Source organism: Artibeus jamaicensis, unplaced genomic scaffold (assembly GCF_021234435.1).
Source record: "Artibeus jamaicensis isolate MK-2021 breed Jamaican fruit bat unplaced genomic scaffold, CSHL_Jam_final contig_288, whole genome shotgun sequence".
NCBI lineage: Eukaryota > Metazoa > Chordata > Mammalia > Chiroptera > Phyllostomidae > Artibeus > Artibeus jamaicensis.
The window spans coordinates 417,819-428,149 of record NW_026521645.1 but is presented as its reverse complement, the minus strand read 5'-3'; the positions used below and the strand labels follow the sequence as shown (position 1 = coordinate 428,149).

The 10,331-nt window shown below is 41.9% G+C and overlaps 1 protein-coding gene across 4 annotated transcripts in view; it reads right to left on the bottom strand.

The window, feature by feature from the left end:
- BICD2 (BICD cargo adaptor 2) overlaps nucleotides 1–10,331 on the bottom strand; it is a 61,185-nt gene that overhangs the window by 25,787 nt on the left and 25,067 nt on the right. The gene's annotated exons all lie outside the window — the stretch shown is intronic.

Genomic DNA, 10,331 nt, shown 5'->3' with positions numbered 1-10,331 from the left:
TCTGAGAGAGACCCTGTCCTTGACAGGGCTCCTGGACAGCAAGAAAACTGATGCCTTTATTTCTTGACAGAAATAGGAACATTTTCACTCACTTACCTATGAGTGTCTAGGCTAATATGCCAATACAACCAGACTAATACAGTACATTAATATAAGCCTAGGAATTTAATCTAAGAAAACACTTGGGAAAATGTGCAAAGCTATGTATAAGATGTTACTAGGCAGGAGTGTTTCTAACACAAGAAAATGACTTGTTTCTCTGCAGTTGGGGGACTGCCTAAATAAAGCAGGGCCTGGTTAGGTTAACAGCTTGCCCTCCCATTGGCGGGTCTTGCTCATCTGCCCCCAGACACTGACACAGCCGTTCAGTTTATTTTCGAACCAAGTAAGCTCAACCCTGTGATTTCTGTTGCTGTCCTCCTCCTCCATCCAGGTCAGGGAAAACCCAGAGCACAAATTGTGTCTATGCAGGACCTGCCCCATCCTGGGTGGCTACCTGACTCCCAGCTGCACACCAGAACCTGCCAGGCTCCCAGGAGGGCAGGAAAGCATCAAGCTCATGGTGTCTTTCCAAACCTCCAGACAAGCCTAACTGGGTGGACAGAGCAGAACACGCTCACGAACCTTAAGCCAAAAATGCAGACATCCCATGAGGCACTGAGTCACGCTCAGAGGCTGTCCAGAAGTGGAATGGCTCGATGCTGCAATGCACGCACACACGCACACACACACACACACACACACACACACACACACACACGAGTCCAGGCCTGCTGAAGACAGCCTGTGCACCCAGGAAGCTTTCCAAAGACTATAAATATGAAAGACTTGCACCCTTCCCCCCACCTGCCATCAACACAAAGCCATGGCAGGGACTGATCTACGTCCTATGTGGAAACACTAAAAATAACTAGGAAGTTGATGTGATTGAGCACTGGTTTTCAAGTCACTGGACATCAGGTAGTGAGAGGCAGGACACATATAAGCTCCAGGTCAACCCCATCCCCTCTCAGAAGGAACTCCAGCCATGGAACAGAAAGAGTACAAGGTAGTGAGCTAGTCTAAGAGGATGAGGCAGTGCTGAAAGAAGGTAGACAGGCGGTGATGGCAGCAGACCTGCAGACAGAGGAGCCCTGAGTCTTCACAGGGAATGGTCTGTGCAAGCCTGAGTAAGAAAAAGCCACCAGCAGGACAGAAGGAATCATCCCATCACTCCAATAAGCCCTGGCCAAAATAGAGCCAGGTAAATCCTCTCTGGTCCTAACCAACAAAACTTAAGGGCAAAACCTGAAAGGATCCGGGAGTTATATCCCACAATGAAGTATGAGAATACACACAGGAATAACAGCACCATCTCCCAGTCAAAATCCAGTATTCCATCACAGGTCACACAGCCCACCAAGGGGGCAGGGAATGGCCCAGCAGGGATGTGGGTACCTGAGACAAAGTAACAGATAGGGACACTAGCCAGGAATGACTGCACAAGGTCAGGAGGCAGAGGTATAGAAGAGGGAGGGACATGTAAGATGAAAAGGGCACTGGATGGGATTAACAGCAGAATACATGGTACAAAAGAAAAGATAAAAAAAAAAAAAAAAAAACTGAAGAAATAGTAAAAAAAAGGCTACCCAAAATGAAACACTCAGAAAAAAGATGAAAATACCAAACAACATGAGTGAGCTGTGGGATTTCAAGAAGACTAATGCACAGGTAACTAGAGTCCCAGGGCAGGGGTGAAGATAGAAAAATACTTGAAGAAATAATGGCTGAAAAATTTCCCAATTTGATGAAAACTATAAAATCCACAAACACTAGCATCTCATCAACCCCAAAGACAAGAAATATAAAGAAAACTGCACCAAGCCATACCACAAAACTGTTTAAAACAAGGGATGCAGAGAAAATACTAAACTCGGCCCCAGGAAAAAGAATATTCCTTATAAAGAAGCAAACAGAACTACAGCACGTTTCTCTGATAAGCCTAGAGATAGTAGAGCAACCTCTTGGAAAACACAAAACAAAAAGCCAATTAACGAGAGTGCTACATGCAGTGAAAACTGCTTTTACAAAAGAGGTGAAATAAAGACTTCAAACATAAAAAAGCTAAAAAATTTTTATCACCCGCAGACCTGCATTACAAGATGTTAATAAAATTCTTGGGCAAAACCAAACATATATATATATATATATATATATATATATATATATATATATATATATCAGGTGAAAATGTACATTTATGAGGAGGAGGAAGCAGGACCAGAAATGGTAACTATATTGAGTAAATATAAGACTTGTTTTTCTCTTATTATTTAAATCCCTTTAAAAGACAATTAACTGGAGATTCAGTGCAACCCCTACCTAAATTCCAATGGCACTTTTTTTGCACAAATAGAAATCCATATGGAATATGAATAGCTAAAAGAAAACTTGAAAAGAACAAAGTAAGAGGCCTGAAATTCTCGACTTTGAAACTTATATGAGGCTCCAGTGATCAAAACAGAGTGGAACTGGCATTAAGAATAGACAATAGAGACCAATGGAACAAAAGAGTCCAGAAATAAATCCTCACGTATGTGATCAATTGATTTTGAAAAGGGCACAAAGATAATTAAATGATGAAAGAATTTTTCAACAAATGCTGCTGAGACAAATGGAAATCCACGTGCAAAATAATGAAATTGGATCACATATGTCATATACAAAAGTTAACTAAAATGGATCAAAGATCTAAATGTGAGATCTAAAACAATGCTCAGAAGAAAACAGGTAAATCTTCATGACCGTGTGAGCAATGGGCTATTACACATGACACTAAAAGCATGAGCAATGAAAAAAAAACAGATAAATTGGACTTCAAAATTTTTAAACTCTGTGTATCAGAGGACACTATAAGTGAAAATATAATTCACACATTAGAAGAAACTATTTTAAATCTTATAGCTGATAAGGGTCTACTTTCTAGAACATATAAAGAACTCCTAAAATTCAATGATGAAAGAATAAACAATCCAATTAAAAAAGGGACAAGAACTTGAATAGATATTTCTAAAAAAATATAAACAAATGGCAAAAAGTACATGAAAAGATGTTCAATATTAGTAGACATTAGGGAAATGCAAGTCAAAACCACAATGAGATAGCACCTCATACTCACAAGGATGGCCATAATTTTTTTTAAATGGAAGGTAAGTGGTGGTGAAGATTTGGAAAAACTGGAATCCATACATGGGTGAAGCTGCTGTGGAAAACAGAATAAAAGTACCTCACAAAGTTAAACATACAGTGACCAGATAATCCTGCAATTCCACTCCTAGGCACAGATCTAAGAGAAATAAAAATATACAGCCACACAAAAACTTACTGTACAAAAATGTTTATAATAGCCAAAAAGTAGAAACAATCCAAAATGTCCATCAACTGATGAATGGATAAATAAAATGTCTACCCATCAAATGGAGTACTAATTGGTAATTAAAAGCAATGAAGCACCAATACATGATACAGCATACATGAACTTTGAAAACATTCTAAGTAAAAAAAGACAGTCATGAAGGACCATTTATTATTGTATAATACCATTTATTATACATAAAATGTCCAAAACAGGCACATCTATGGAGACAAAATGGATTAGTGGTTGCCCTGAGCTAGAGATGGAGTTGGGAGGTTGGAGTTGGGAGGGATGCAGGGTATCTAACATGGGTTGTGGTGACCGCTGCACAACTCTGTGAATGCACCAAAGGCCACTGAGTTGTATACTTAAAATAAGAGAACTGTGTGGTATGTGAAGTATTGAAATAAGTAAAGCTGTTAAAATATAGCTGTTTTAAAAATGTAAAGGACAAAAAAAGACAAACCATGCCAATACTCATCAAAAGAAGCCTGGGCCCTGGCTGGTGTGGCTCAGTTATTTGGAGCATTGTCCCAGACACCAAAAGATTGAGTTTGATTCCTGGTAAGGGCACACACCTAGGTTGTGGGCTTGATCCCTGGTCAGGGTGCATATGGAAGACAACCAACAAATTTTTCTCTCATATCAGTATTTCTTTCCCCCCACCCCATCTTGATAACTTAGATAAAATGAACAAATTCCTTGAGAGACAAACTACTGAAATCCACTCAAGAAAAAAATAGATAACCTGGAAATGAATGTGTAACTGTTAAAAACCTACAGAGAACATGCTGGGCTCAGATGGCTTTACTGGTGAATTCAACAAAACATTTAAGAAAGGAAGAAATTCAACTGTACACAAACTCTTCCATAAAACTGAAAAGGAAGAGATACGTTACAACTTGTTTTGTGAGACCAGCATTAACCTGTAAACCAAAACCAAAGACATCACACAAAGAAAAGAAAACTAAAATCCGATGTCCTAGAAAAACAGAGATGTAAAAAAGTCTTCACAAAATTCTGTCAAACAGAATCCACCAAAATATAAAAAGGATAAGGAATCATGATACAGTGGAACTTAGTCAAAGAATGTAGGATTGATTAACATTAGGGAAAAAAGCAATTGTGATTCAATAGATTAACAGACAAAAAGGAAAATTCGTATGACCTCAAAATATGCAGAAAGCAATCTGACAGAATTCAACATCCATCCCTGATACTTTCAGCAAACAGAAAGGAGCTTCCTCATCATGATAAAGGGCATCTTCCGAAAACCTTATAGCTAACATTACTTAATGGTAAAAAGCTGAGCCTTCCCACTTCTGCTCAACATCATTCTGGAGTTGCCTACAGTGCAAGGAAGCAAGAAAAATCAGTCATCCAGATTGGGAAGAAAGAAGTAAAATTGTCATGCGATGTGTTTTAATCATGCATCACTCGACAGTCTATACATAGAAAATCCAAAGGAATCTATTTTATAAAGGAGCCACTAGAACTAGTAAGTGACTTCAGCTACGTTACAAGATACAAGATCAATATACAAAAGTCAAACTTATTTCAATACACTAGGAATAAACTATCAGAAAGGGCAAAAAATTAATGCTATTTATAAGAGCATCAAAAATATTAAATGTTTATATTTAGATCTGACAGAAGACATACAAGACATACCCACTAAGTGTCACAAAATATTGCTGGGGGAAATTAAATACATGGAGAGATACATCACGCATAGCTTATATCATGTTCATGGGCCAGAAGACTCAGTATTGTTAAGATGCTATTTCTTTGCAAATTGATCTTTCAATTCATCACAATGCCAATTTCTCAGTAGAAATAGACCATCTGATTCTAAAATTCATTTGGAAATTCAAAGTACTTAGAATAATAAAAATAACTTTGAAAGAAAAGTAGCAAGACTAACACTATCTGATTTCAATATTTATAAAGCTATAGTAAGACAATATAGTATCAGCATAAAGATTGATAAATAGTCCTGATCAGAATAGAAAGTCCAGAAATAGACCTACACATATAGACAACTGATTTGACAGATACAAGGCAATTTGCTGGAAAAAGTATACCTACCCATACCTCAGAGCATATATGTAAATAATTAAAAAGGAATCATAGGCTTAAACATTAAAAGTATAAGACTTCTAGGGGAAAACAAGAGAAAATATCTGTGATCTGGGACAAGACCCAAAAGGAAAAATTGGTAATTTGGACTTCAACACTAAGATGAAAGACCAGTTAAGAGAATAAAAAGACAAGTTATAGACTAGGATAAAGTCTTTGCAAATCTCACATATGATAAAGGACGTGTATCCATAATATAAGAACTCTCAAAACTCAGTAAGAAAAACAACCCATCCCTGACTGGGGTGGCTCAGTTGGTTGGGTGCCCTCCTGTGCAGCGAAAGGTCACTGGTTCCATCCTCAGTCAGGGTACTGCCTGGCTTGTGGATTCCGAGAGAGGAGACAACCAAACAATGTTTCTTTCTTGCACTGATGTTTCCTCTTTCTCTTTCTCCCTCCCTTCTTCCCTTCTCTCTAAAAATAAATCTTTTTTTAAATATATTTTTTTATTTTTTTAACATTTTATTTATTTATCTTTAGAGGGGAAGGGACGGAGAGAGGGAGAGAAACATCAATGTGTGGTTGCCTTTCGTGCGTCCCCTGCTGGGAACTGGCCTGCAGGGAACCGGCCTGCAACCCAGGCATGTGCCCTGACTGGGAATCGAACCTCGATTGTCTGGTTCGCAGGCCGCGCTCAATCCACTAAGCTACACACCAGCCAGGGTCTAAAAATAAATCTTTTTTAAAAAAGAAAAAAAAAAAAAACCAGTAAAAAATGAGCAAAAAAACCCTGAACGATACTTCATCCAAGATGTACGTATGGAAAAGGATAACATGAAAAGATGTTCAAAACTGGAAAATGACCACTACAATGAGATACTACTACATACCTACAAGAATGTTGAAAATTAAAATGCTTAACCCTACCAACTGTTGGCACGAGGTGGAGCAATTGGGACATGCTGCTGGTGGGGAATGTAAAATGATACAACACTTAGGAAAACAATTTGAAATTGTTTTCAGATTCTTGAAATTTAAGCATGTATGTGATCTATTATAGCATAGCCAACCACCCCATAGTATTCACCCAAGAAAAAAATGAAAGCACATATCCATATAAAGACTCACAGAACAAAACAAAACTGAAAACAACCCAATGTCCACCAATAGGAAAATGGGCTTTTTTAAAAAGCATGGGGCAGCCACATTATAAAATACTACAGGCACACTTCATTTAGTTGGACTTTGCTTTATTGTGCTTCACCAGTGTGTGTTTTTTACAAACTGAAGATAAGACCCTCCACCAGCTAAAAGACAACAACTCACTTTATATACCCACTCTATTTCGGTTGTCTGGAACCGAACTCTAAATACCTCTGAGGTATGCTTGTACTCAGTGATCAAAAGGGAGGAGCTATTGATAACCATATCAACACAGATTCATCTCAAATTATGCTTAGGGGAAAGCCAAACCAAAACCAAAACAACCACCAGGGCATGCTATATGATTTTCTTTATATGAAAACCAGAAAATATAAATAAATATGTATTGAGCTCTCCTGGAGAGGAAGAGGGAAGAGATTACAAATGCATCTAGGGAACACATGGGGTGATGGATACCTTCATCATCTCTATTATGTTGGTGATCTCATGATCAAATGGAATACTTTCAACATATTCAACTTACTGCATTTCAATTCTACTTCAATAAAGCTGTCTAAAAGAACTCGAATGTTTTTGAAGCATCCTAACCCCAACCTGAAGAATGTGAACCTAAGAGCCCCATCCTTGTGCTCACTGCTCTAATCATAGGCCAGGAGGCTGAAAGTCAGGTGGAAACTGTGCTCTTGGTCACTCAGCCCACCTGTCTAAACAATTTCTGACCAAGGCATCCTCATTCCCACCTCCCACCACCCTGTGTGACCTTGAGTCCATCTCGAAATCTGCCTACCCATCCTGTGAAGCACTCAGAGAAATAACATCTACCATATGACTGGCAGAGAGTCTCCAGATAGGGATCCAGCCCGGCCCTCTAACCTAGTCCTGCCCACAAACTTCCCCAGATGCTCTGACAAAGGAAGGCAACACCTACTGGAATACAGCACACTGGTCTTGGCTTCAACAGGTGGTGGTGTTCCCCCCCTCTGTGATGTTCCCCCCCAGCACCACCACCCCCAGAGCTGCCCTGGCTGTGGGTAGGCTGATTGCTGTTTGTGACAAAGACTCCTAGCCCACACCCTACCCACTGCTGTGAAGCTGCACAGACTGGGCAAGCCCTGACACCACCCAGTGAGCCCAGGTGTGAGGTCACAGCTGGCTCCCCTTCAAGTTCATCCACACAAAGGTGGACACTGTGCAGAGGTCCAGACTGAGTGAATCTTCCCAAATCTCAGGGAAGGCGCCAGCAATGCAGCGTGGTGTAACAGGAGCAGCTGCCTCTGGGAGAGCCCAAGGTGGGTGGCATAGTAGCCTGGACAAGATGCCAAGGGCAGTGGGGCCCAGTATTCAGGGTGCCCACAGAGCAGGACACAGCAGGAGTAGAGTAGGCACAGGGGCCCTGGGCTATGGTTCCAACTAGAGATGTGCTGAACTGGAGACAACAGAGTTAGCAACTGAGATCACTGATGAGGACAAGGGCTTGATGTGGATGTAGCTGTCATGAAGATCTTCTTGCAGCACATCAAGTCTCTGCTCACCCAGTGGCTGGGCAGCGCCCTCCCTCCACCCCCGTCCCCGCTCCCACCTCCTGAGGAACCAATGCCTCTAGCGTTGCTCCAGCCAGCACTTCTGACCATAATCAACAAGCTGAGAAACACGCCCCTCCAGGAAAGGGGTTAACAAGCACATCGTACCAAGCCCAAGGCCCCACCAGACACTCAAGCCACTACAGCCCCGATTAGGCTGAGATCCAGAGACAGAAGCAGACATAGAAGCAAAAATAACAATTATAGGGAATGGGTATCTGTTGACCACCTGAGGAGAAGCACTCCTAGATTAGGGGTCAGGATGCTGCAGCCCTGCAGATATGTCTGGCCCAAGCCTGGTTCTGCAGGTAGTTTGCTGTAATACAGCTAAATGAGAAAGCTGATTCAGGCCAATGTGATACTGAGACCACTGGCTAGAGTCCCTGTGCACAACAGCTGGGGCTCAAGTGAGGTCTGCTGGTTCTCAGGCCCAAACCAGGGTCAGTCAGCAACCTGATAGAGACTGAGAACCTGGTGTCCACAAGGAATATGTGGACTTTCCAAGCAAAAGGCCCCATTTGCCTCTTCCTAACCATGTGTTTTAGGGCAGAGGCCTTCTGGGGAGAGATAGTCCCTCCGTAGTGGTTCTGGCCCTAGTCCTACCCCAATACTAAGGGAGGAGCCAGAATGCCCCTCTGGGTGGGGTGCCCAGGACAAGGACAAGGATGGGAGGGTGGAAACAGGGAGGCAAACAGGGAGAGAGCCCAAGCGGCTCCATACTCTTGGTACCAAAATCTATATTGGTCATGGTTCCCCAGAAAAACAGAACCAAGAGGACATGGAGATACCTACATATAAACATGTATCTTGTAGCTCCAATGCACAAGGGCAGGACATGGATGTCCCAACTCAAGAAGAGACAGAACTCTGCCTTTTGTTCAATTTGGGCCCCAAGAGAGTAGACAATGTCACCCACACAGGGAGGCATGTCCTGAATCAAATGTTGCTCTCTTTCCAGAATCACCTTCAGACACACCCAGAATGATGCTTCACCAGCTGGCTGGGCTCCCTCAATCCAGCCAAGTGGACACACAGAATTAACCACTGTGCAAGCTTGGGGTCTATCTTAACAACTCTCAGTTCCGTTGCTGTGGTTGAAAGCAGCCACTGACATGTGCAAGACTAAGTAAAACATTCTTCACAAGACCAGACTGAGGGCCAGATATGGACTGCAGGGGCCAGCACCTCAACAACATATGGCATCAACCTCCTGTGGTTCACTACAGAAAAACTAAGTGTGTGATGGAAAGACGTATCACTAAGCCAACTGCAGAGGCAGAAACGCGCATCAGGTCACAACCTGGAAGGATGGGGCTTATCTAGGTGAAGGTATGAGTGTGGCCAAACCCCATGCCTGAGCCCTGCACAAGAAGCCCCTTTCCTCCTTGGTCGTGGCAGATACCAGCACCCAGCAGGCAGAAGAGCAGGTATGAAGCACAATGGCACCTGCTGCCGGGAAGCCATCCTAACCATGAGCCAGGCAAGTTCCTCCCACTCAGTGCGCCTGGCTGTGTGTGTGGAAAGCCCAGTGCTGAGGAGGCTGTATGGACCCAGGTGCACAGGTGAAACAAGCCACATCAGGCCTAGTTATAACTATGAAGTGTGCCAGGGCTTGAAGAGCAACCCTGTGAGTTCTGTCCCTGAACCTATGCAGGTCAGACCCTTTGGCCCCCATGAAGTGGTGTGTCTGCTCTTCCTTGCTCAAGAAAATGGCCTTGGGGCATCTCTGCAATGAGCACTGGTCACCAGTCCAAGCTCACACTTAGTCTGACACAACTACTCTAGGCCTGCAAATACTGTACTTTGTGGTGTATAATGCACTCCTGTGTATAACACACGCCCATGTTTTTGGCCCAAACTTTCAGGGAAAAAATCTTTCATTTTAATTTTTCAATTCAATTTTTTATTTATATATAAGACCAATTATTATATTCCAGGGTATTATTTTTTTTCTGGATCAGAGCTTCTTAACATTTTATTTTATTATTATTTTTTTAATATTAAATTTTATTTAGTTACTTTTCAAGTACATTTTTTTAAATCTATTTCTCCCATCCCACCCCACCCCCCCGCCCAGTCTCCCCCCTCCCTCCCATTTCCCCCCCCCCCAGTCC